Source organism: Zingiber officinale, chromosome 2B (assembly GCF_018446385.1).
Source record: "Zingiber officinale cultivar Zhangliang chromosome 2B, Zo_v1.1, whole genome shotgun sequence".
Classification (NCBI taxonomy): Eukaryota; Viridiplantae; Streptophyta; class Magnoliopsida; order Zingiberales; family Zingiberaceae; genus Zingiber; species Zingiber officinale.
In genome coordinates, this window is record NC_055989.1 from 84332908 (window position 1) to 84358926 (window position 26019).

Consider the following 26019-nt stretch of genomic DNA (forward strand, 5'->3'; position numbering starts at 1 on the left):
CTCCCGCCCCACAGTAACTACGCCCCTGCTGGTACAAATATATGAACACATTCCCTCAAATACATGCTTCATTTTGCTAATTCTTCTGCTTGCAAACTCTTGTATAGCTTCTCTTTTATAGAAAAAATTTAATTGTGAAATTCATGTTTCTTTTGAGAAGGTTGCTTGTTGCTTTGAATTTGGTTGTCCTTCTGATTGTCAACCAAAATGAAAGAAACCTGTGCATTTTAGTAGAAGAGTGCATTTGTAGGTTTATAATTAGTTCTCATCAACGATGCACAAATATCCTAAAATAGTTCCACCTTATCATCGATAATGATTTGTCATGATTTTGACTAATGGAGAAGTTATCCCTCAATGAAAATGGTTAAATACATGTAATTGTCTATTGCATGTGCAGTCATTCATTTATAGATATTCAGTTGTTTGAACATTAGAACATGGGTGTATTTGATTTTCATTCTTGTAAAGTTAGACTGAAATTTAAAAAAAGATAATCAAAATACATATGAGAATATCATTGACTGAGACATAGATATAGCATTAACCTAACCAAAGATGATCAAAATGGCCTTGGTATAGGGATATGAATATAGAAAGTCAATGGAAGGATTTACATTTCATATTGTAGTAACTTCTAAAGCTTCCAGTAGCTAAAGCCAAAATAATATATTAAAGATAGATTAAAACTAGGCATACAAACAAATCTAATAATCCATGGATAAAAATCAAAAGGTAAGGACCAAGAGGAAATATGAAGAAATTTGAATAACTAAGAAAACAAGAAAGAGAAAGGATTGATGATGATTTAGAGACCAAAAAATAAAACACCATACGACTGCCACCTATTATGATATGATATTTTGATAACACCTATGAAAATGATTTAAAATTGTCTAAATGTGTATTTTTTATTTAAATGTCAACTTCTTAATTATATACTTAATATTTTGTATTCATGGTATGATTTTTGAATACATTGAATCATATGTGTAGTACCTCTATTATATTAATTGCATACTTATTAAGTAATCAATCTTATGTTTATTAGGATACAACGTACTTGAACAAAGTTTGGATGTACAATAGATTAGAAAATGGATTTATCCGAGATGAATATTTTGCTGGAGTTGAAGAGTTTATGAACTTTGCGAAGAGTCATCCAGAATATATGGATGGTGTCACGTTACGTTGTCTGTGTAATCATTCCAAATGTAGAAATAAAGCTTTCTATGATGAGGATACTGTCAAAGTACATCTATGTCAAAAAAGATTTGTTCCAAATTACTACAACTGATATTGTCATAGAGAGCCTTATTTGTCTCATCGTATTGGAACTTCGGTTGCTTCTTCATTAGGCACAACTCCTGTAGGGGAATCATCATCTAATGAGAATGCAATGCAATCAATGGTTTATGACGCTATAAATGTTGTTGATCATTCAAATATAGATGATGACCAACACTTGAAGTTCAGCAAATGTATGACATGTTAAAGGCTAGTGAAAGAGAAGTGTGAGAATGGATTCCGTCTGGTCATTCCCAATTATCAGCTACTGCAAAATTATTGAACATAAAGGTAGAGCATCATTTTTCAGAAAGATGTTACGATGACATCTGTCAATTGATGTCTGAGTTGCTTCCTACTGATAACATAATGCCTGATAGCTTCTACACTACAAAAAATTGGTGAGAGGTTTAGGTTTGCCAGTAGAGAAGATTGATTGTTGCATTAATAACTGCATGATATTTTGGAAAGAAGACATTGAACTGATTGAATGCATAATATGTACTCACCCTCGTTATAAGCATAGTAGTCGAATACTAGGGAAGAAAAATAAAAAGATTGCATGAAAAGTTATGTATCATTTCCCGTTAACTGCTAGACTCCAACGCTTGTACGCATCTACTGCAACAGCAAGCTACATGAGGTGGCATCATGAGCATGTGCACGAAGAAGGTATAATGTGTCATCCTTGTGATTCGCCTGCTTGGAAACATCTTGATACAGTATTTTCCTCATTTGCAATGGAACCACGTAATGTGAGACTTGGACTTTCTGTAGATGGATTTCAACCATTTGGTCAGTCTAGACAACAATATTCATCTTGGCCAGTTATAATAACACCTTACAACTTACCGTCATGGATGTTTATAAAAGATGAATTCATGTTCCTTACTGTACTTATTACAGGGCCAACTTATCCAAAAGAGAAGATTGATATTTTCTTGCAACCTCTGATTGCCGAGTTGAATAAATTATGGAATGTAGGGTCAATGACTTATGATGTTGCAAGCAAAACTAATTTTAGATTGCATGCTGCATTATTATGGACAATCAGTGATTTTCCAGCATACTCAATGTTGTCGGGATGGAGCACGACTGGTAAATTAGCATGCCCACATTGCATGACAGAGTCTGATGCATTTTCATTACCCTGCAGTGGGAAGATATCTTGGTTTGATAATCATCGTAAATTTTTACCAGTTGATCACCCTTTCAGGCAGAATAAGAAAAATTTCATTAGGAATGTTATAGTCAGAAAACTTCCTCTAACAATCAAGTCAGGTGAAGAAATCCTTGACCAAATAGACAACTATGGTTTTCTACGAGTAACTGAGACTAATTCTGATGAGATAAATAAATACATCATTAGGCAGTGCAAGTGTGGTTGGAAGAAAAGGAGTATTTTTTAGGAGCTATCATATTGGAAGTATCTACTTATTCAGCATAATTTAGATGTAATGCACGTTGAGAAAAATTTCTTTGATAATATTTTTAACACTGTGATGAATGTGTATGGAAAAACTAAAGATACTGCAAAATCACGTGAGGAATTAAAAGAACTAGTTAGCATACCAGAGTTGCATCAGGATGAAACAACCAATAAATTCCCAAAGGCTTGTTATACATTGGACAAAGACTGTAAACAAGTTTTATGTAATTGGTTGAAAGAAATCAAATTCCCAGATGAGTATGCCTCGAATATGGCTCGATACGTGGATATGAACAGGTTATTTTTTCAAAAAAAAAAAGAATTTTTTTTAATAATTTATAAGGAAATAATTTAAAAAATATAAACTAAGGATTGTCCAATCCCTTAGGCAGTATTTCTTTCAATTTTCATGCCCTGTTTATCTGACAGATGTAAAAAGTGAAGGAAAGTTTTTCGTAGGAAAAGTTGTTATAGTTTACTTGACTATGAAAGATGTATTATATTTTCTTTCCTTTGTTTATTCATTGTCAAATAATAGACAAATGGAGTCATAAATCCATTTACGGATCATTTTATGGGTTGTTTTTTATCCGCTCAAATCGAGAGGAATGTCTTTCTCTTCTCTTCCTCTACCCTCATCTCCACCATGTCCGCTAGCCATGGACCAAGCAAGGCAGCCACCAGGGCATCTCCACTGCCCACGTTGCCGCATCGCCAGCTTGTAACACTTCTACATTGTCATCATTCTCCCTCGCCTCCCCCCTTCGCGACCTTGCTGTTGCCCAAGAAATGACAACGCCTCAGTCACAACTTCACCAACACCATCGCAGTGGCTGCCTTGCCCGCTCTTGATGTTGTTCGTCTCCATCGACGAGTGGCAGAGCATCCTCTTGTCTAGTGCCTTGGAAAACTGGGATTCTTTGAGCGCACCAAAAGCATCACAATGCAATGCAAAAGAAAATTTAGAAAAAGAGCGTCGACAAGGGAACTAACTTTTGAAGAGATCGAGGTTCTTTGTGCGAGAAGCATTAAAAAAGTTTTGAATTATTTGTGGCACTGGATGGAAGAAGAAGAGTAGCGAAGAAATCAGGGGCTTAGCCAGAATCTAAATTTATCTGGGGCTGATTATTGAGATATAATAAATTAATTAATTCAAAAATATAAAAAAAATAATTATTAATTTTTTGAAACTATAGAATAATAATATCTAATATTCAGTACATTCAAAATTAAACCAAAGAATAAATGCTATTGAAATTGTTCTCCACAATTATTTTTAGAATCAAACTTATTAATTATTATATCATTATCAATTTTTTTCAACTAACTCCTATTCAATATAGATGACTATGAAATTTGCTAAAAACTCTTCTTTCATCTTGTTATAAGGTGTTGTTTTAACAAATTTCATACCTGAAAATGCTCGTTCAGCTGTTGTTGTAGAAATTGGAACAATTAAAACAAGGTGAATTAACCTATCAATTAAATAAATATATTGGATTTAATATATAGGTAAATAATATAATTATAACGTATAAACTATAACAAATGAGAAAAAAATCACTTGTCCATCAAATTGTAGATTCCCAACTTATTTGTTTCAAGTAATTTTTGACATAATTCAGAAATAGTTGATAATGTTTGGAATCTTTCATAGCCAACAACATCAAACTTATAATGATCCAATTGCATTTTCAAGTGGTGCAAATCTTGTGCATCAAAATCAAGAGGATAGAATTTCTCAGCAAGTCGATAAATGTGATCAACATTAAGAAACTTAAAATTTTCTTTAGGTTCCAAAACACAACTAAGCTTAAGAAGTTCGATTGCCTCATTATTGAATCTACTATTAAGTTCTTCAATTTGAAAATCTATTGCAACAATAAATACATCAAATCGATAGCGGTGTTCAACTATAATTGAGTCATTTTTTTGACAAGAACGACCTGTAGTAGATTTATAACGAGCTTCCATATGAGGTATCTCAATGTCATATTTGGCACAAACTTCTTTCACATAACTAAATAGAATAACAAAACCTTCTTCTCACAAAGTATGAAGTAAAATTTTACTAGTTGAAACATAGTCCATTGCATTTAAAATATCTAGAGATTTCTCTTGCGATCCTTGACAAAGTAGATTTGTTATCCTCATTATCTTTTGCATCAAATGTAATATGAAATCAAAAGACTTCATTGCAATTAACAAACCACTAGCTTCACCACGGATAGAGTTAGAAGACCCATCAACCACCATCTTTTCAAACACGGTAATCATAGAGCTATACATATCAATCATGCAACAAATTGAGTCAAAATTAGAACTCCAATGAATTTTTCCAGGTCATAGTAAATTGCCAATTTGATTGCATCCTCTATCAATATCATGTTCACCAGTAGCTATCATATGTGCAACTTCAATTCTTTGAGTAGAATGTAACTTAGCATGACATTTAGGAAATGCATTAATGAGATCACAAATTGAATTCAAGTTTGAAAAGAATAACCAAATGGATACCTCTTTTCAGTAGCTGCAGTTAATGTTAGTTGAAGTCGATGAACGAAACAATGTACATAATATGCACATGAATAATCTTTTAAGAAAAGAGCTTGTAATCCAAGAACCACACATATTGCTAGTTGAAACATGCCTCCCTCTTGTAATCTCAAGTTGGTACAGCAATTGGTCGGGTGTATTATGACACTTTCCCGATTCATCTCTCATTCAGCTAATCAAAGCTTACCATTGTCTAAGATATTGAGAAAAGCTTCTGAGTTTGAGTGAGATGCAAAGTGTGATAAAAGTTTCACTGAATTAAAGGAATGTTTATCTCTATTATCCTTGCTCTCCAAATAGGCGACAAGAGAAATGCTATGGGTTTATTTATCGACATCTGAAGGAGTACTTGTCATAGTCCTACTCCAACAGGAAAATGGTATACAACACCTCATCTATTTCTTGGGATATTTATTAAAGGATATCAAAAACAGATACACTAATCTAGAAAAATTAGCTCTCGGACTAGCCCTCATCGCCCATCGATTAAGGTCATACTTCCTCGCTCGTCCGATCACAGTCCTCACCAATAGTAATTTGAGTTGGGTGTTAACCAATCCTAAAGCCACAGGGAGATTGATCAAGTCGACTACCGAATTGAGTAAATATGATATCCAATATCAGTCATAAACAACTATTAATGCTCAGGCCTTAGCAGATTTTGTAACAGAAGTTCCTGACCAAGATACAGAAGGAACTTGGAATATTTATGTGAATGACTCTTCGACCAAGCAAAGTAGCAGAGTCGGGATATTACTAATATCTGCTAGAAAAGATGTGCTCCAACTTTATGTTTGGCTCAACTTTTGAGCATCCAACAACAAAGCCAAGTATGAAGCCTTACTCATAAGTTTCAAGTAGCAAAGTAAGTCGGAGCCTCTCGAATGATCATTTACTTAGACTCTCAGTTGGTGGCCCAGCAGCTAGAAGTAAGTTTTGAAATCAGAAACAATCAACTACGGTGATACACAGGTGTTTTCAAAAAGTTAAAGGGAAATTTTCAAGAAGTTGCTCTTCAGAAGATTCCTCAAGTAGATAATCAAAAGGCAGACGAGCTAACCAAACTTGCAAGCGCACTAGCAGGTTAGAGAATTGATGACTGTGTGTCTCAAACTCTACTAGTTCCCTAGGTCAACCAAGCTTTAAGTCATGATGAATCCGCTGATTAGAGAACACTCATCATTGCTTATCTCAAACAAGGAATTCTGCCTACCGATCATGAACAAGCCCGACTGCTCAAAAGAAGAGTTTCCTGCTTCACCTTAGTTGGGGGCTTGTTGTATTATCAATCCTTTTCGCACTCCCTCCTCAAGTGTCTCAATCCAAAGAATGTTGATTATGTAATGAGGGAGATTCACAAAGGTATCTGTGGAAATCATATTGTATCAAGGACACTTTCTCAGAAGATATTATTAGTTTAATACTTCTGGCCTAACATGTAGGTTGATACAACCTGATTCATCACATACTACATTCATTGTCAAAGGCACCAGAACTTCTCTCATCGTCCAATAGAGTTTGAAGACTTTCATTGTATCAACCCCCTTTGATCAGTAAGGCATGAATATTATAGGGCACTTCCTGATTGGGCCTCAATAGAAAAAATTTCTCTTAGTAGTCGTTGATTATTTTTCTAAGTTTGTTAAGGCTGAAGCATTAGCTTGAATAACTATAGATACAATTGAAAAATTCCTGTGAAAAAATATCATTTGCCGATATGACTTCCCTCACACTCTCATCTCCGATAATGGCTGACAATTTTAGGGTCGACGATTAAAAGAATGGTGTAAAGGATTCGAAATCAAGCAAACCTTCACTTCAATAGTTTACCCACAAAGCAATGGGCAAACTGAGGTAGTCAATCGAGAAATAGTTGGATGGATGAATTACCAAGCATCCTATAGGCTTATCGAACCACACTACGGGAGAGAACCGGAATAACTCCTTTTCGTCTTTTTTTTTTTGGAGGAGAGGCAATTGTCATAGTAGAAATTGAAGAAGAGTCTATTCGGAGGAGCACTTATGGATAGGATAATTCTGAACAACAACTCTTAGATCTCAATTTGATCACTAAGACTTCAGAACTATTAGCTACTCGACTAAAGGTGTATCGACAGTAGTTGTGTATCAAGTATAATAAACTAGTTATTCCTTATACTTTCCAAGTCGGAGATGTAGTTTGAAAGACGTATGCAAATTGGAGCCACAATGAGGAGAAACATTGTGGGTGATTAACAAGCAAAGCTCAGGATCCTATTATCTAGAAGATATAGATGGTAAACAACTTGATCAATAATGAAGCGCCAACCACCTGAAACATTACTTTACTTAAAAATGGCTTTACAACTTTAATAATATCTCTTCAAGGCTTATATATGGTTTATACTTTTCTTATTGAATAAATGACTATTTATCTTTTAGAGTCATATTGCCCGCAAACTTTCCGAGACTTGGACGTAGTCGGGGTCAAAATTCTCCAAGTTGTAGTAGCGGATTCCCTTTTGAATAAGGGTTGAGCGAGTACCGTATCATCATTCTGGAGTTAGCCAACTCGGTTCTTCAATCCATCCACGAGACGATATCAGAGAACACAAGATTGATGTGTTCTTGGGGTTCTTCTAACATCAATGCATGTCACATCCCAAGATAAAGCTTCATAGTTTTATCTGTTTGTACAGTTAGCACCAATGATCAAACTCAGATTTTGATACATAACTAGTGGATTAAAGTTAGATATTGTGTTATTTAACCTTGTTACCAAGTGTGCAAGTCTTGACAGGTCTGGAGGACCTGACACTAGACTGAAATCCAGCTAGGCATGTTAGACCTGATGGCTAGTGGAAAGTCCAGATACGTAGGAGTGATCCAATATCTAGCGGAAAGTCCAGCTGGGTTTGTAGGATGTAACAGTTGGCCAAAGTCCAGTTGGGTATGTGGACTTGACAACGGCGGGAAGACCTTGTGGGTCAAAGGAGAGTCAAGAAATTTTGTATAGTAAGTGACGTAAGTCATTGGAGGAAAGTGATCAAGTAAGGGTGAGTCTCGATGAAATTGTAGACGCTGGTTTAGTTTAAGTCCATTTTGAAAGCTTAAATTGAGATCATGACTAGATCCTAACTAAATCATGGTCTTGAAAAGACAAGATGTAATTAATAATGCTATTATATATTGGACTAACTCATTTTACAGGATTAAAATAGCAAAAATCAGCCTCAGATGAACAATGTCTCAAGGGCCTCAGAGGTGCTCTAAGGCGGCCTGAATCAATCAAAGGTGCACTTGAAGGGATGAGGGTTGCAGACAAGTCTTCGTGGCACAGAGGCGCCTTGGAGGTGCCTTAAAGGTGTTGGGATCGGAGCGCAGCGGAAGATATATAATGAATCATGGATATTTTCGTGGTATATATAGTTTTATGCATAATAACATAAAAACATACCTCAAGTCCTCGATAGGCTTGAATAATATTACTTGACAGATAAGAGCCCCACGTGTGACTCCTCTAGCGGTATCCACGTGCACTAGATCATGAACTTGATACGATCTGTTAAGTGCTAGTCTCTTGGATTGACAAAGCCTTGGAAGCACTACGATTTCTTTCGAACGAAGAAGAAGTTGACGAGGGAAACTCGGAGAGAATGAATTCTACACTTGCATCTTTCCGAGGATGGCTACTTATAGCCTCCAAGGAATACGAAGAGTTATGTTCTCAATTAACTCAGCATTTATGATCTTCATTAATTAAGAAGATGAAGAGTTATAGGCTCCATAAATTCTTTATTTATAACTTTCATTATGATGACTCTTCAAATTCTTCATTAATTATCATTATGATGACTCTTCGAATTCTCCATTAATCATCATGATTATGACTATTCGAATTCTCTCTTCTTTGTATCAAATAAATCTATATTTGATCTTGATCTCGATTAGCTTCCGATACCATTGTTCATGTCTACGTACTATACATGCAACCCTCTAGGTTTTATACACGAAGGCAGTACTGTAAATCTATACACAGACTAAGGTAACCGTCTAGTAACAGTTTTTAGTCACCCAACGCGATAAAATTAATATCAGTCATAAACTGTAAACCACCATGAACATATTACTATGTAATTCAATATCTTCATCTAAGCCTACATCCCAAATAATTCAATATATTATACATCATTACCAAATTAATTGTTTTACTTGATTTCTAAGATATAATAGACTTCTCTTGAATGATAAATCATTCCTCCCATGACCATGAATTTTGAGTCACTAATATTTCTATCAAGTGGCCAGGATGTTAACTCCTAATCCAAGAGAGCGATGAATCCTCTATTGACTCAACACTATTCTCTCTATGTTTTGTCATACACCCAACTACCATATTAATCACAAACCGATTAAAGACTACTTTTAGCGGCATCAAAGCACATAACTCCATGCATAGAATAAATGAAGGTCTCAAGTTAAAAGATCAGTTACACTCGTTGATAAGACTATAAGAGGAATAACCAATGATGCTTAATATGTGGTCTCCTCTTGAGCAGGTCGTGTCCAGTGTACATCTAAACTCTGTTGGTGCAACCTTAGGTCAAGGTTGACCTGGTTGACCCGACTCGAGTTGTTGTTGGTGCAACCTTAGGTCAAGGTTGACTTGGTTGACCTGACTCGAGTTGACCTGACTCGAGTTGTGTTTTGATGTTTGACGATGTTTGACGAGAAGAGACACTACAACAAAAATAGCTTTTCGCAGCTTGCTATTAACAGCACACATTAAAAGCACGCTGTTAATAGTATTATTAATGGCGTGCATGTTGATGCGCGCTGTTAATAGCATAAACTTGATTAAAAAAAAATTTATATCTAATTATTAACGGCGCACTTTAAAAGCATGCCGTTAATACTATAAATATTTAGTAACAATAACAGCGTACAAGAATAGGCATGCTGCAAATACTTTTATTTTTTATCAATAGCGTGCAAAATATATGCTGCGATTAATTTAGAAATAATAAAGAACAAGTAATAATAAAATAAAATTATGTTAAACCAAATTAAATAAAAAAATATGATTAAAATAGAATGTAACTTGTAATTAGTTTGGAAATAATGAAGAAAAAGTAATAATAAAATAAAGTAACTTGGTTAAAAACGTAAACGTAAAGAACGCATAGTAACTTGGTTAAAAAAATTAAAGTAAATTAAAACAAAAAATAATCAAGATCCTGTAAATAAAAAAAACCATTGGTAAAGTTAAAAACACACAGCCATCGCCCAAACCCTTCGCCGCTCGAAGCCATTGCCGCAACAGGTCCTTGCCTCTCTGCTCTCTCTGCCTCTCTTCACTACCGTCGCCGTCGCCGTCGCCGGACTCCTCTCTACCTCTCGGCACTCACCGCCACCAGCTGTAGGAATCCTCTCCGCCTATCTGCAGTGACCATCGCCGGCCGCCCGACTCCACTCTGCCTCTCCGCACTCGCCGTCGTCTGCTACAAGACTTCCTTCCATCTCTCCGTATCATAGGACCACAGCAAGAGTAAGCAAGCCCTTTGCTAACCACTTCACACTCTACACAAAAGCTCAAGGCCAAAGGTAACCCTAATCTCAAGTCCCTAAACTTATTTGTGCGACACTGCTAGACTCTTTCACTTTTGTGAACTGTGTTCAGCTTTGATTGTTGTACACTTACAAAGTATGAGCACTTAAATGCTCATTTTAGAAATGATTTTTGCAAGCCATTGCGCCATGCTCTGCTTTTGCTTATAGGAAGTGCAAATGGAGTTGTATGGCTTGTGGTATATTTATAGGCAAAAGGATACATATATAACAGTGACCACTTCTCAATTCTAAGTTATATAGTAAACATCTTCTTTATATCAGTGACCACTTCTCAATTCTAAGTTATATAGTGAACATCTTCTTTATATTTTTCACATCAGATGCAGTTAATTAGTTTTATATTAGATTGTGGTCATCTAAGTTATATAATGAAAATTTTCTTTATATTTTTCACATCAGATGTAATTAGTTTTATATTAGCTTGTGGTCAATGATTATTAATTGGATCGTTGCAAAATATTATGATGAGGAATCACTTTTTTATATTTAGGTTTTTTATTTATTATGTGATGTTTTCTTATACATATATTTTGATAAAATCTCATAATTATTTCATATAAATGAAGAAGTGAAAGATAGGATATGGAGTTATCTTCAGGAAATATATTTAGTTACTTAATTTTTTATTTCCATTTTTATAACAAATTGTAGACATATTTTTGTATTATTAAATGTACAGATGACTTATAAAGTTGAGGATTGAGAAAAGAAATCAATTTTTCAAAAGTTAGCTAAATTGTGGCGCGACAGAAAATCCAAATTGCAATACTTGTACGAGAAGCTAATACAAGTCAAGTGGCTTCACGAGATCTTAGTTTGTTGAAGCCTGAATTTATGGACCAAAATCAGTGGGACTTGTTTGTACAGAGGACATTATCATCTACCTTTCAAGTAAGTATTTATTCACTTAGACCATGAGTTGGATGGGAATGCACTGAATTTATTCTAATGCTATGGTTGGGTAAGAGACTACTAAGATTAATATGTTGGAGAGTTTGATTATGCGATTTTGACTAATCTTAGGAAAAGAGTGCAAGATTTAGAGCAATGAGGGAAAAACAAGACCACATTCACACAATGAGTCGGAGGGGTTATGCTCGTTTGACTCACATTATGGTAATTTTTTTTAATTTATTATAATTTAAGTAATAATTAATGATATATGCATCTTTTAAGTTATGCTGTAATGATTTTGTATATATTTTTATATTCAAGGAAAAGACAAGTTCGATAGATACAAAAATTACGAGATCGCAAGTTTGGATTGAAGGTCACAAGAAAAAAAATGGGGAGCCCAGTACTCAAGCCGTTGGAGAGAAAACGATAAGCATGTTCACTCATTTTAGATTTCTTTGGTATTTTATTCCACTGATATGGTTTTTCATAAGCATTTATACTTAAGATCTCCATTTTAGTTGATTCATCTCTTGCTAGTATTTCATCATTTGTTACTCTGTTGCTGTAAGAGTGCTACTGTAAATCAATGACTTTTTATACTTAAGATCTCCTCATGTTTTTGATTTCTAAATTTAATCGCTCACTCTGAAGCTTATAATCTTCAATTTCAGATTGCTGTGACAAAAGCTTTTCTTAATTTTCTCTGGAGTCAGTAAACCTTTCATGCAATGCTGCAGCTAAACCTTCCATTGATTTTTTTATGTTTTCTCTGTGATCTTTGCTGGCATTAAGCTTGTCAACAGTCTCTCAATTTATGAAGCAGAAACATTGTAATTGTCAAGTGCTTGTAACCTGTTTTAGATCCGTAAGAATGTATGTAAAATGTGTTTAATTTTCGAAATATGTGCCTATGTAATTGCAGCTGTGTTTGCCGTTTCTGACTTCGTACCGTGTTATGTTTTTGTTGCTTTGGTTTATTTTTGCTAGTTATTAGTTATTTAAATTCTCTATTGTAGGTTTTTTCATTTATTTACCAGTTTTGATAATAATTTTTGTGCCATCCTTTGTATTTATTCTGTCTTTGGAACTAAATCAGTATCTGATAATAGTCTGCGATTTTTTCCCATATGGTCAGTGAACACAAGTCTCTAAATTTTGTCTGTCTGTTATAATCTTGCTATATGAAGTGAGTTTTAAAATTCCTTATTGTTTAAACTTAGTTTTGATAATAATTTTTGTAACACCCTTTAAATTTAGTTGACTTCTGAACTGAACTAAGTTCAGTATAGCTCATTTATTCACATGCAGAAATTTTTGTAGTCCATTGATAATAATTTTTGTAACACCCGTGGTATATGAAGCTGTGCATTTCTTTATTCTATTTCAAAATTTTAACATGAGTTGATTTCTTTATTATATGTTGATTTCATTTACATGCATGATATGTTGATGTTTTGTATAGTCATTTATTATATTAATGATAATATATTGAAAGTTTTTTTTGTTACAGAAAAAAAATATTAGAATGTCCATCCGAATCTCAAAACACAACTAATATTGTTGATGATGCAATTAGCATTGTGTTTGGCAAAGAAGCTCGGGGTAGAGTGCGCGGAATGGGCTTTGGAGTAACACCATCGAAAGTTGGAGCTTCTGTGCAACAAAATAGAACGGTTCAACAACTTCAAACTATAGTACAAAATGTTCAACAAAAAATGCAAGAAATGAGGCAACAAAATCAACTAGAAATGCAAGAAATGAGGTCTATGTTTTTACAAAGTATGAGACAACAAAATCATCCAGAACAGGTTAGTAAGTAAACAATATATATAAAATAAGTTTGATATGTACACTTAAATGTTTTTGAATTATCATGATGACATTGCTTAACACGATTTGGTTGTAAAATTAGATTGCTAGTGGTGGCATTTGTAGCAATATTGGGAATGAATTTGGTAGTAATAGCGATATCAATATTGGTGCCAAAAAAAGTGTTTTTCAGGTGATTATCATAAAATTATGTATTTCTGAATCACAAAATTGTTACAAAAATATATATGATTGAATTAATAACTTTGTATTGTTTATTTACAGTCAAATTTGAGAAATGTGAGTCGTGGAAATATCTGTGCTAATACTAAATGTAAGCTGCTTCATTGATATGTTGAAGAATTAGTTGTAGCAGAAGGTCGAATTGCATCCACAGATCCAAACACAAAAGTGCATCACGTTATTCTTGGTGGATCATGTTGGAAAGTTTGGGTTGATAAAGTTTTGGTGGAAAAGGTGGCCCTAATTGGACCAAATGATGAAATGCAGTTTCTTGATGATGCAATAGGAAGCACGGTTGCATGGTTATCAAAATTTATAGTATTGTGTGATTGATACATAATATACTAATTTGTGTGGAATCGTAAGTTTAATTGTTGATATGTAATAACTAGTTTAATCGAAGTTTGTAATAGCTACTCTTGGATCTTAAAACTGTTTTTTGGTATAATGAAATGACTTTTATTAATTGTGTGTGGATTGGATTTGTATTTAATTTATTATGAAATGTTTATTGATTGTTTTAGCATAATGAAATTATTTTGTTTTATATTCATTAGACTATCCGCGGCGCGCATTGCGTGTTGCGGAAAATAATATCCGAAGCGCACAATGCACGCCGCGGAAATTACTATCCGCGGCATGCATTGTGTGCCGCGGATATTATTTTCCGCGGCGTGCATTGCATGTCGCGGATACTATTATTCGCAGCGTGCATTGCACGCTGCGGATATTATTTTTTATTTCGTGAAAAATACAATCCACAGCGCGCATTGCATGCTGCGGATAGTCTTTTCCGCGGCGCGCAATGCGCGCCGCGGATAGTATTTTCTGCAGCGCGTAATGCGTGCCGCGAATAATATAGGACTTTCAACAGCTTTTAACTGCGCAACATGCAATGTGCGCTGCGGAAAGTGAATTTGCGCGCTGCGAAAAGTGATTTTTGTTGTAGTGAGAGTTGTATTCTTGATGTTTGACAAGAATAGGTGTTTGGGAGATTGTAGGTGCAACCTTAGGTCAAGGTTGACCTGGATGACCTGATTCGGGAAAAGTCCAAGCAGGGAGCTTGGCACGCGAAAAGTCCAAGTATGGAGACTTGGCACTGGGAAAGTCCAAGTACGGAGACTTGGCACGGGGAAAAGTCCAAGCAGGGAGCTTGGCACGCGAAAAGTCCAAGTATGGAGACTTGGCACTGGAAAAGTCCAAGTACGGAGACTTGGCACGGAGAAAAGTCCAAGCAGGTAGCTTGGCACGCGGAAAGTCCAAGTATGGAGACTTGGCACGGGGAAAGTCCAAACAGGGAGTTTGGCGCGAGGGAAAGTCCTGGTAAGTGTAGCCAGGCAGTTGGAGAAAGTCCTGGTGAGTGAAGCCAGGCAGGGGAAAGACCTAGTGAGTGAAGCTAGGCAGTTTGGAAGTCTTGGTGAGTGAAGCCGGGCAAGGGAAAATCCAGATGGATCAAGGGTGATCGGACATCTGGTGTTGAGAAGGTCAAGTAGGTCAAGGGAGTGACCGGATATTTGACACAAAGAGGAAAGTTCAAGCGGGTCAAAGGGATTGACCGGACACTTGGTAGGGAGTCTTAGCAGGTCAAGGAAGTGACCGGATGCTAAGCATGATATACCAACAGGTCAAGGTTGACCGGATGTTGGTTTGGGAGACTTGGGACTTGGTTTGGGCAAAAACCAAGCTCTGGATCGGTCACCAGACCGATCCAGTGATACGCTTGTGTATTTGATCGGTCTCATCGATTCTGTGAGCTTACTGATCGGTCTGGGGACCGATCAGGTGATATCCTGATCGGTCTGCCGACCGATCAGGTGACGATCTTGAGGAGTGTGAGGAACCGCACTCAATAAGCCCTGATCGGTCAGCAGACCGATCAGAGCACGATCAATAGCTAGCGGAGTTCGGGAGAAAGCGCTGATCGGTTTGTGGACCGATCAGGCACACTCCTGATCTGTCTGTGGACCGATCAGGGAACTAGCCGTTGCGACGCAACGGCTAGATTCCTTCGTGTTTTTCTTCGCAGGTATAAAAGACGCTACAGGGTTTCGTTGCTGCTACTGCTTCCTCCTTAGAACTTCTGTTCTTATGCTCTAGAGCTTCTGCTCTTACCTGCTATCAGAGCTTTGCTGAGCTCCTCGCAGCTGAAGCTTCGCGTGAGCTTCTCGACTGGATTCTCGTCAGCTGCTGCTGGTGTGAAGCTGCTGCTTCATCACTCCAGTCAACAAGAAAGGCAAGCAAGTGTTTCATATTGTCTTTTGCTTTCTTGTATCTGTTGTACTCCTATCTTGCTTGTGCAAGAAACATTGTGGCGAGGTTTCTCCACCCAGAAGGAGTATATTGTATTAGTCGGTTCTCCGGGGACTCATCCACCGACGGATTGACTGGACTCGTCCACCTTACGGACACGCCGAGGAGTAGGAGCCCTAATCTCCGAACCTCGTTACATCCTCGTGTTAAGGTTTGATTTTCTTCTCTTTCGTTTCTTTGTATTTTCCGCTGCGCTAACACGTTTTGTAGAAAGAAACGACGATTTGGGGTCGGCTATTCACACCCCCCTCTCTAGCCTCCGTACGAAGGATCCTAACAAGTGGTATCAGAGCGAGGCCGCTCTTCGACGGATCAACACCCGGGGGAGCACGGGCTAGAGATGGATCTCTATGGAGAAGATGTCACGATTCAACCCTTCTACGAGTCTCACGACAACTTCACATATTGGAAGGTAAAGATGATGTATTTTCTTAGGACTAATATGTTAAATTGGTTTTGTGTACAAGAAGGGTTTTCCCCTCCGATGGATGAGGAAGGAAAACCTATCAAGAAGAAGGAGTGGACGAAAGAGCAAATCCGACAATCCGAAATCAATGACGAGGTAACAAAAATTATTGAATTTTCTTTACCTAATAATGTTTTGTGCAAGATAGATAGATACAACAACGCCAAGGAATTGTGGAACAATTTGGCAAAATTCCATGAAGAGGAGCCTAGTGAGCCAAGTAGCTCACATCATGGAGGAAGCGAATTGGGAGTTGAGGGCTACTCAACATCCAAGGAAGAAGAGGAGGAGAGCTCTTGTTCAAGATCGGAGCAAGAAGAGGCATCTACCTCCGGAAGGGATGAAGAAGAAAGCTCATCTACATCCACAACCCTAGGTAACTCAAACACTGTGATTTCAAGCAAATTACACATAATGTGTTTTGAGTGTAGGAAGTTTGGGCACTACAAGAGTAAGTGTCCAAAGAGGGTTAGAAAGACTCCACCGGCACCAAAGGTCAAGGAAGCCGGAGTCCCGACATGCAAGAGCAAGAAGCACGCGGTGTGCTTCCAATGCAGGCAACGGGGACACTATAGGAGTCAATGTCCAAGGGGGAGGCAACCTCACAAGGACAATAGGCCAAACACATGTAAAGGGGGAGCTAAGGCAAACCCTAAGGTAACATTTAAAGCTCATTCTTGCAATTCTAGTAGGATGCATGCTAGTAGTCTTATTGTCATTGTCAATAATGATAAGCATGTTAACACTAGAAATCGATACATGTGCTTAGGAGCCAAGCATGTTAGCCTAGATAAGAACAATTCTAGAAATGCTAACCCTAGAATTAACTCATCTAAGGCTAAGGAAAATCTAGATAGAAATCTCAAATCATCTAGACACATGCCTAGGAATACCTCAAAGAAAAATGATAAATCAAAACTTGAGGTATTAGAGAAAGAAAATCAAGTCTTGAGGTCAAGATTTGACTCTCTAGAAAAGGCTCTTAAGGATTTGACTCTAGGGTCTAGGGGTCAAAAACCCAAGTCCAAGGACAAGAAAGGTTTGGGTCACAAACCTAAGTCCCAATTGGTCAAGCCCACTTTTCATAATGTTCCATTCGATTATGGAACAAAACCTAGGGCTAGGAAAACCATTACCAAGGTCACAAGGGGAGTCGCCCCTATAGTTGACCTTGATGAGACCCAAATGACCAAGGCTTTAAAGCCTAAGAGGGTCATTAGGAGGGTTGCTAGGGAAGTTATCCCTAGTGAATATTTAGTGAACCCAATGAGCTCTAATAGGTATTGGGTTCCTAGGAGCATCTTCTCTACCCCATAAATGGGTTAGAGAGTGTCAACTCCGATTAGAAGGGTAGTTAACCCAACTTTGAGGAAATTGACACTCAAGGAGCATTTTTCAAGGTTTTGAGAACTTTTGAAAATGAAATGGAATTATCATTTACTCCTTTGAAGAGTTAAATGTGCCTAAAGATTGAAAATTTCATTTTTAATCTCAATTGGCACAATTTGGGAAAATCTAGAGAACTCTCGAGGAAAAATGAAACATGTCAAGATTTGAGGATAAATTTGATCTTTAAGTGGCATGAATGAATCTAGAGTTCAAGAAGTGTCAAAATTAGGATTTTGGCATATTAGGGCAATCAAGGGTTAAAGCTTAAGTATTAGCTAAGGCTAAGGATACTTAGATAGGTAATCTAGGTATGTCTTATTCATGCTAAATCTTGCCATGATTATTTGCCCTCACATGTCATGACATCATGTTTAATTTTATCATTTGATATGTCATGATAAAGCTTAGGTTCTTTATATGTCATGTTTATTTTTCAAACTTTATGCCATGACATCATGACATTGGCACATGCTTCTATTTATGATATTATTTCATGCCATGTCATCATCTCTTGCATTAATGATAAGGATAGAAACACAATTTGATATTGAGATTAAATTGGTGTTTAGAAAATGCATGAGAACTTAGCCTAAGATGACCTAAACCCATATCTCACATCAAAATTGACTTGGATGTGTTTGATATACTTTAGATGTGTGTGAGATATTAGGATCATGAGTTAGGATCAAGGTGCATAGTTCTTGTACCTAGATGAGCCTAATTCAAGAAATTAGGGATCATAGGGAAAGCATGTGTACAAGTCATGTACATTTAGCCCTAAGATTATGGTCCTAAATTAAAAGGTTTAAAATCATTTTGAAATTGATTTGAAAAACCTTGATGAAGCTTTTCTAGTGATAGCATTCATCATTGAACAAAGTGATACAAAGTTTTTGAAACTTTGAGCTATTTCAAAACTTTTCGAACTTTGTATCAAGATTTGAAATTGGAAGCTATTTTTATAGAAAACTATTTTTCCTTGATAGTATATGTTATGAGGAATATATCCTCAAAATTTTATAATTTTTGGAATTTTCTGAAATTTGTTGTGAGTTTCTGAATTTCGGGAGAAGGAAATCAGAACTTGAGTCTGTCCAAGGCTGGATCGGTCACTGGACCGATCCAGGGAAGGCTGGATCGGTCTGGGGACCGATCCAGAGGGGTTCTGATCGGTCCGGTGACCGATCAGGCGTGCTGAATTTGCTGAATTTCGACTGTGGTCTGAAATTTCAGCTGTGGGAGTTGAGTTTCGAGTTTCTGAAGGTTTGAAACTCTCCAAGACATTGTTGGTGCAATGGTCAAGGGGGAGTTGACCTTTAGGGGGAGTCTTAACTAATTGTCAAGGGGGAGTTGACTTTTAGGGGGAGTTTTTACTCCTTAAGACTTTTGAGGATTAGTGATATGGGATTGTCACTAAGTTGAGTGTTGAGTTTAGTATCAAGGGGGAAATTAAGGGTTTCAATGAAAGGTATGAGACTTTCATTAGGAAGAAACTCTTGACCTTGATTCCCTCTTTTTGATGTGTGTCAAAAAGGGGGAGAGATGTCCCAAGGGGGAGAGTGTAGGTTTTGGAAGAATGTTCAAGGAAGAACATTGGAAAACCTAAGTTAGGTTATCGGGTTAACCTAACTTGATTTTGGATTTTGTCAAACATCAAAAAGGGGGAGATTGTTGGTGCAACCTTAGGTCAAGGTTGACTTGGTTGACGTGACTCGAGTTGACCTGACTCGAGTTGTGTTTTGATGTTTGACGATGTTTGACGAGAAGAGAGTTGTATTCTTGATGTTTGACAAGAATAGGTGTTTGGGAGATTGTAGGTGCAACCTTAGGTCAAGGTTGACCTGATTCGGGAAAAGTCCAAGCAGGGAGCATGGCACGCGAAAAGTCCAAGTATGGAGACTTGGCACTGGGAAAGTCCAAGTACGGAGACTTGGCACGGGGAAAAGTCCAAGCAGGGAGCTTGGCACGCGAAAAGTCCAAGTATGGAGACTTGGCACTGGAAAAATCCAAGTACGGAGACTTGGCACGGAGAAAAGTCCAAGCAGGTAGCTTGGCACGCGGAAAGTCCAAGTATGGAGACTTGGCACGGGGAAAGTCCAAACAGGGAGTTTGGCACGAGGGAAAGTCCTGGTAAGTGAATCCAGGCAGTTGGAGAAAGTCCTGGTGAGTGAAGCCAGGCAGGGGAAAGACCTAGTGAGTGAAGCTAGGCAGTTTGGAAGTCCTGGTGAGTGAAGCCGGGCAAGGGAAAATCCAGATGGATCAAGGGTGATTGGACATCTGGTGTTGAGAAGGTCAAGTAGGTCAAGTGAGTGACCGGATATTTGACACAAAGAGGAAAGTCCAAGCGGGTCAAAGGGATTGACCGGACACTTGGTAGGGAGTCTTAGCAGGTCAAGGGAGTGACCGGATGCTAAGCATGATATACCAACAGGTCAAGGTTGACCGGATGTTGGTTTGGGAGACTTGGGACTTGGTTTGGGCAAAAACCAAGCTCTGGATCGGTCACCAGACCGATCCAGTGATACGCTTGTGTATTTGATCGGTCTCATCGATTCTGTGAGCTTACTGATCGGTCTGGGGACCGATCAGGTGATATCCTGATCGGTTTGTCGTCAGTAGCTAGCGGAGTTCGGGAGAAAGCGCTGATCGGTCTGTGGACCGATCAAGCACACTCCTGATCGGTCTGTGGACCGATCAGGGAACTAGCCGTTGCGACGCAACGGCTAGATTCCTTCGTGTTTTTCTTCGCAGGTATAAAAGACGCTACAGGGTTTCGTTGCTGCTACTGCTTCCTCCTTAGAACTTCTGTTCTTATGCTCTAGAGCTTCTGCTCTTACCTGCTATCAGAGCTTTGCTGAGCTCCTCGCAGCTGAAGCTTCGCGTGAGCTTCTCGACTGGATTCTCGTCAGCTGCTGCTGGTGTGAAGCTGCTGCTTCATCACTCCAGTCAACAAGAAAGGCAAGCAAGTGTTTCATATTGTCTTTTGCTTTCTTGTATCTGTTGTACTCCTATCTTGCTTGTGCAAGAAACATTGTGGCGAGGTTTCTCCACCCAGAAGGAGTATATTGTATTAGCCGGTTCTCCGGGGACTCATCCACCGACGGATTGACTGGACTCGTCCACCTTACGGACACGCCGAGGAGTAGGAGCCCTAATCTCCGAACCTCGTTACATCCTCGTGTTAAGGTTTGATTTTCTTCTCTTTCGTTTCTTTGTATTTTCCGCTGCGCTAACACGTTTTGTAGAAAGAAACGACGATTTGGGGTCGGCTATTCACACCCCCCTCTCTAGCCTCCGTACGAAGGATCCTAACAAGTGGTATCAGAGTGAGGCCGCTCTTCGACGGATCAACACCCGGGGGAGCACGGGCTAGAGATGGATCTCTATGGAGAAGATGTCACGATTCAACCCTTCTACGAGTCTCACGACAACTTCACATATTGGAAGGTAAGGATGATGTATTTTCTTAGCACTAATATATTAAATTAGTTTTGTGTACAAGAAGGGTTTTCACCTCCGATGAATGAGGAAGGAAAACCTATCAAGAAGAAGGAGTGGACGAAAGAGCAAATCCGACAATCCGAAATCAATGACGAGGTAACAAAAATTATTGAATTTTCTTTACCTAATAATGTTTTGTGCAAGATAGATAGATACAACAACGCCAAGGAATTGTGGAACAATTTGGCAAAATTCCATGAAGAGGAGCCTAGTGAGCCAAGTAGCTCACATCATGGAGGAAGCGAATTGGGAGTTGAGGGCTACTCAACATCCAAGGAAGAAGAGGAGGAGAGCTCTTGTTCAAGATCGGAGCAAGAAGAGGCATCTACCTCCGGAAGGGATGAAGAAGAAAGCTCATCGACATCCACAACCCTAGGTAACTCAAACACTGTGATTTTAAGCAAATTACACATAATGTGTTTTGAGTGTAGGAAGTTTGGGCACTACAAGAGTAAGTGTCCAAAGAGGGTTAGAAAGACTCCACCGGCACCAAAGGTCAAGGAAGCCGGAGTCCCGACATGCAAGAGCAAGAAGCACGCGGTGTGCTTCCAATGCAGGCAACGGGGACACTATAGGAGTCAATGTCCAAGGGGGAGGCAACCTCACAAGGACAAGAGGCCAAACACATGTAAAGGGGGAGCTAAGGCAAACCCTAAGGTAACATTTAAAGCTCATTCTTGCAATTCTAGTAGGATGCATGCTAGTAGTCTTATTGTCATTGTCAATAATGATAAGCATGTTAACACTAGAAATCGATACATGTGCTTAGGAGCCAAGCATGTTAGCCTAGATAAGAACAATTCTAGAAATGCTAACCCTAGAATTAACTCATCTAAGGCTAAGGAAAATATAGATAGAAATCTCAAATCATCTAGACACATGCCTAGGAATACCTCAAAGAAAAATGATAAATCAAAACTTGAGATATTAGAGAAAGAAAATCAAGTCTTGAGGTCAAGACTTGACTCTCTAGAAAAGGCTCTTAAGGATTTGACTCTAGGGTCTAGGGGTCAAAAACCCAAGTCCAAGGGCAAGAAAGGTTTGGGTCACAAACCTAAGTCCCAATTGGTCAAGCGCACTTTTCATAATGTTCCATTCGATTATGGAACAAAACCTAGGGCTAGGAAGACCATTACCAAGGTCACAAGGGGAGTCACCCCTATAGTTGACCTTGATGAGACCCAAATGACCAAGGCTTTAAAGCCTAAGAGGGTCATTAGGAGGGTTGCTAGGGAAGTTATCCCTAGTGAATATTTAGTGAACCCAATGAGCTCTAATAGGTATTGGGTTCCTAGGAGCATCTTCTCTACCCCATAGATGGGTTAGAGAGTGTCAACTCCGATTAGAAGGGTAGTTAACCCAACTTTGAGGAAATTGACACTCAAGGAGCATTTTTCAAGGTTTTGAGAACTTTTGAAAATGAAATGGAATTATCATTTACTCCTTTGAAGAGTTAAATGTGCCTAAAGATTGAAAATTTCATTTTTAATCTCAATTGGCACAATTTGGGAAAATCTAGAGAACTCTCGAGGAAAAATGAAACATGTCAAGATTTGAGGATAAATTTGATCTTTAAGTGGCATGAATGAATCTAGAGTTCAAGAAGTGTCAAAATTAGGATTTTGGCATATTAGGGCAATCAAGGGTTAAAGCTTAAGTATTAGCTAAGGCTAAGGATACTTAGATAGGTAATCTAGGTATGTCTTATTCATGCTAAATCTTGCCATGATTATTTGCCCTCACATGTCATGACATCATGTTTAATTTTATCATTTGATATGTCATGATAAAGCTTAGGTTCTTTATATGTCATGTTTATTTTTCAAACTTTATGTCATGACATCATGACATTGGCACATGCTTCTATTTATGATATTATTTCATGCCATGTCATCATCTCTTACATTAATGATCAATTTAAATTGATTTAAGGATAGAAACACAATTTGATATTAAGATCAAATTGGTGTTTAGAAAATGCATGAGAACTTAGCCTAAGATGACCTAAACCCATATCTCACATCAAAATTGACTTGGATGTGTTTGATACACTTTAGATGTGTGTGAGATATTATGATCATGAGTTAGGATCAAGGTGCATAGTTCTTGTACCTAGATGAGCCTAATTCAAGAAATTAGGGATCATAGGGAAAGCATGTGTACAAGTCATGTACATTTAGCCCTAAGATTATGGTCCTAAATTAAAAGGTTTAAAATCATTTTGAAATTGATTTGAAAAACCTTGATGAAGCTTTTCTAGTGATAGCATTCATCATTGAACAAAGTGATACAAAGTTTTTGAAACTTTGAGCTATTTCAAAACTTTTCGAACTTTGTATCAAGATTTGAAATTGGAAGCTATTTTCATAGAAAATTATTTTTCCTTGATAGTATATGTTATGAGGAATATATCCTCAAAATTTTATAATTTTTGGAATTTTCTGAAATTTGTTGTGAGTTTCTGAATTTCGGGAGAAGGAAATCAGAACTTGAGTCTGTCCAAGGCTGGATCGGTCACTGGACCGATCCAGGGAAGGCTGGATCGGTCTGGGGACCGATCCAGAGGGGTTCTGATCGGTCCGGTGACCGATCAGGCGTGCTGAATTTGCTGAATTTCGACTGTGGTCTGAAATTTCAGCTCGGGAGTTGGTAGTTTGAAGGTTTGAAACTCTCCAAGACATTGTTGGTGCAATGGTCAAGGGGGAGTTGACCTTTAGGGGGAGTCTTAACTAATTGTCAAGGGGGAGTTGACTTTTAGGGGGAGTTTTTACTCCTTAAGACTTTTGAGGATTAGTGATATGGGATTGTCACTAAGTTGAGTGTTGAGTTTAGTATCAAGGGGGAAATTAAGGGTTTCAATGAAAGGTATGAGACTTTCATTAGGAAGAAACTCTTGACCTTGATTCCCTCTTTTTGATGTGTGTCAAAAAGGGGGAGAGATGTCCCAAGGGGGAGAGTGTAGGTTTTGGAAGAATGTTCAAGGAAGAACATTGGAAAACCTAAGTTAGGTTATCGGATTAACCTAACTTGATTTTGGATTTTGTCAAACATCAAAAAGGGGGAGATTGTTGGTGCAACCTTAGGTCAAGGTTGACTTGGTTGACGTGACTCGAGTTGACCTGACTCGAGTTGTGTTTTGATGTTTGACGATGTTTGACAAGAAGAGAGTTGTATTCTTGATGTTTGACAAGAATAGGTGTTTGGGAGATTGTAGGTGCAACCTTAGGTCAAGGTTGACCTGGATGACCTGATTCGGGAAAAGTCCAAGCAGGGAGCATGGCACGCGAAAAGTCCAAGTATGGAGACTTGGCACTGGGAAAGTCCAAGTACGGAGACTTGGCACGGGGAAAAGTCCAAGCAGGGAGCTTGGCACGCGAAAAGTCCAAGTATGGAGACTTGGCACTGGAAAAATCCAAGTACGGAGACTTGGCACGGAGAAAAGTCCAAGCAGGTAGCTTGGCACGTGGAAAGTCCAAGTATGGAGACTTGGCACGGGGAAAGTCCAAACAGGGAGCTTGGCGCGAGGGAAAGTCCTGGTAAGTGAAGCCAGGCAGTTGGAGAAAGTCCTGGTGAGTGAAGCCAGGCAGGGGAAAGACCTAGTGAGTGAAGCTAGGCAGTTTGGAAGTCTTGGTGAGTGAAGCCGGGCAAGGGAAAATCCAGATGGATCAAGGTTGATCGGACATCTGGTGTTGAGAAGGTCAAGTAGGTCAAGGGAGTGACCGGATATTTGACACAAAGAGGAAAGTCCAAGCGGGTCAAAGTGATTGACCGGACACTTGGTAGGGAGTCTTAGCAGGTCAAGGGAGTGACCGGATGCTAAGCATGATATACCAACAGGTCAAGGTTGACCGGATGTTGGTTTGGGAGACTTGGGACTTGGTTTGGGCAAAAACCAAGCTCTGGATCGGTCACCAGACCGATCCAGTGATACGCTTGTGTATTTGATCGGTCTCATCGATTCTGTGAGCTTACTGATCGGTCTGGGGACCGATCAGGTGATATCCTGATCGGTCTGCCGACCGATCAGGTGACGATCTTGAGGAGTGCGAGGAACCGCACTCAATAAGCCTTGATCGGTCAGCAGACCGATCAGAGCACGATCAGTAGCTAGCGGAGTTCGGGAGAAAGCGTTGATCGGTCTGTGGACCGATCAGGCACACTCCTGATCGGTCTGTGGACCGATCAGGGAACTAGCCGTTGCGACGCAACGGCTAGATTCCTTCGTGTTTTTCTTCGCAGGTATAAAAGACGCTACAGGGTTTCGTTGCTGCTACTGCTTCCTCCTTAGAACTTCTGTTCTTATGCTCTAGAGCTTCTGCTCTTACCTGCTATCAGAGCTTTGCTGAGCTCCTCGCAGCTGAAGCTTCGCGTGAGCTTCTCGACTGGATTCTCGTCAGCTGCTGCTGGTGTGAAGCTGCTGCTTCATCACTCCAGTCAATAAGAAAGGCAAGCAAGTGTTTCATATTGTCTTTTGCTTTCTTGTATCTGTTGTACTCCTATCTTGCTTGTGCAAGAAACATTG

The 26019-nt window shown here is 38.5% G+C and overlaps 1 long non-coding RNA gene across 4 annotated transcripts; it reads left to right on the plus strand.

Annotated features, from left to right (window-relative positions):
- Nucleotides 1-10530: 10530 nt before the first annotated feature.
- Nucleotides 10531-14233, plus strand: LOC122046144. 4 transcript variants are annotated; one of them, XR_006130180.1, is made up of 6 exons: nt 10531-11773; nt 11906-11998; nt 12098-12237; nt 13290-13587; nt 13692-13781; nt 13874-14233. It is a non-coding gene; the product is annotated as an uncharacterized LOC122046144 (long non-coding RNA). The 4 variants fall into 4 exon arrangements; XR_006130182.1 differs by lacking the exons at nt 13290-13587; nt 13692-13781; nt 13874-14233 and adding an exon at nt 12451-12680; XR_006130181.1 differs by lacking the exons at nt 13290-13587; nt 13692-13781; nt 13874-14233 and having other exon boundaries at nt 10531-10855; nt 11562-11773; nt 12098-12680.
- Nucleotides 14234-26019: the final 11786 nt, after the last annotated feature.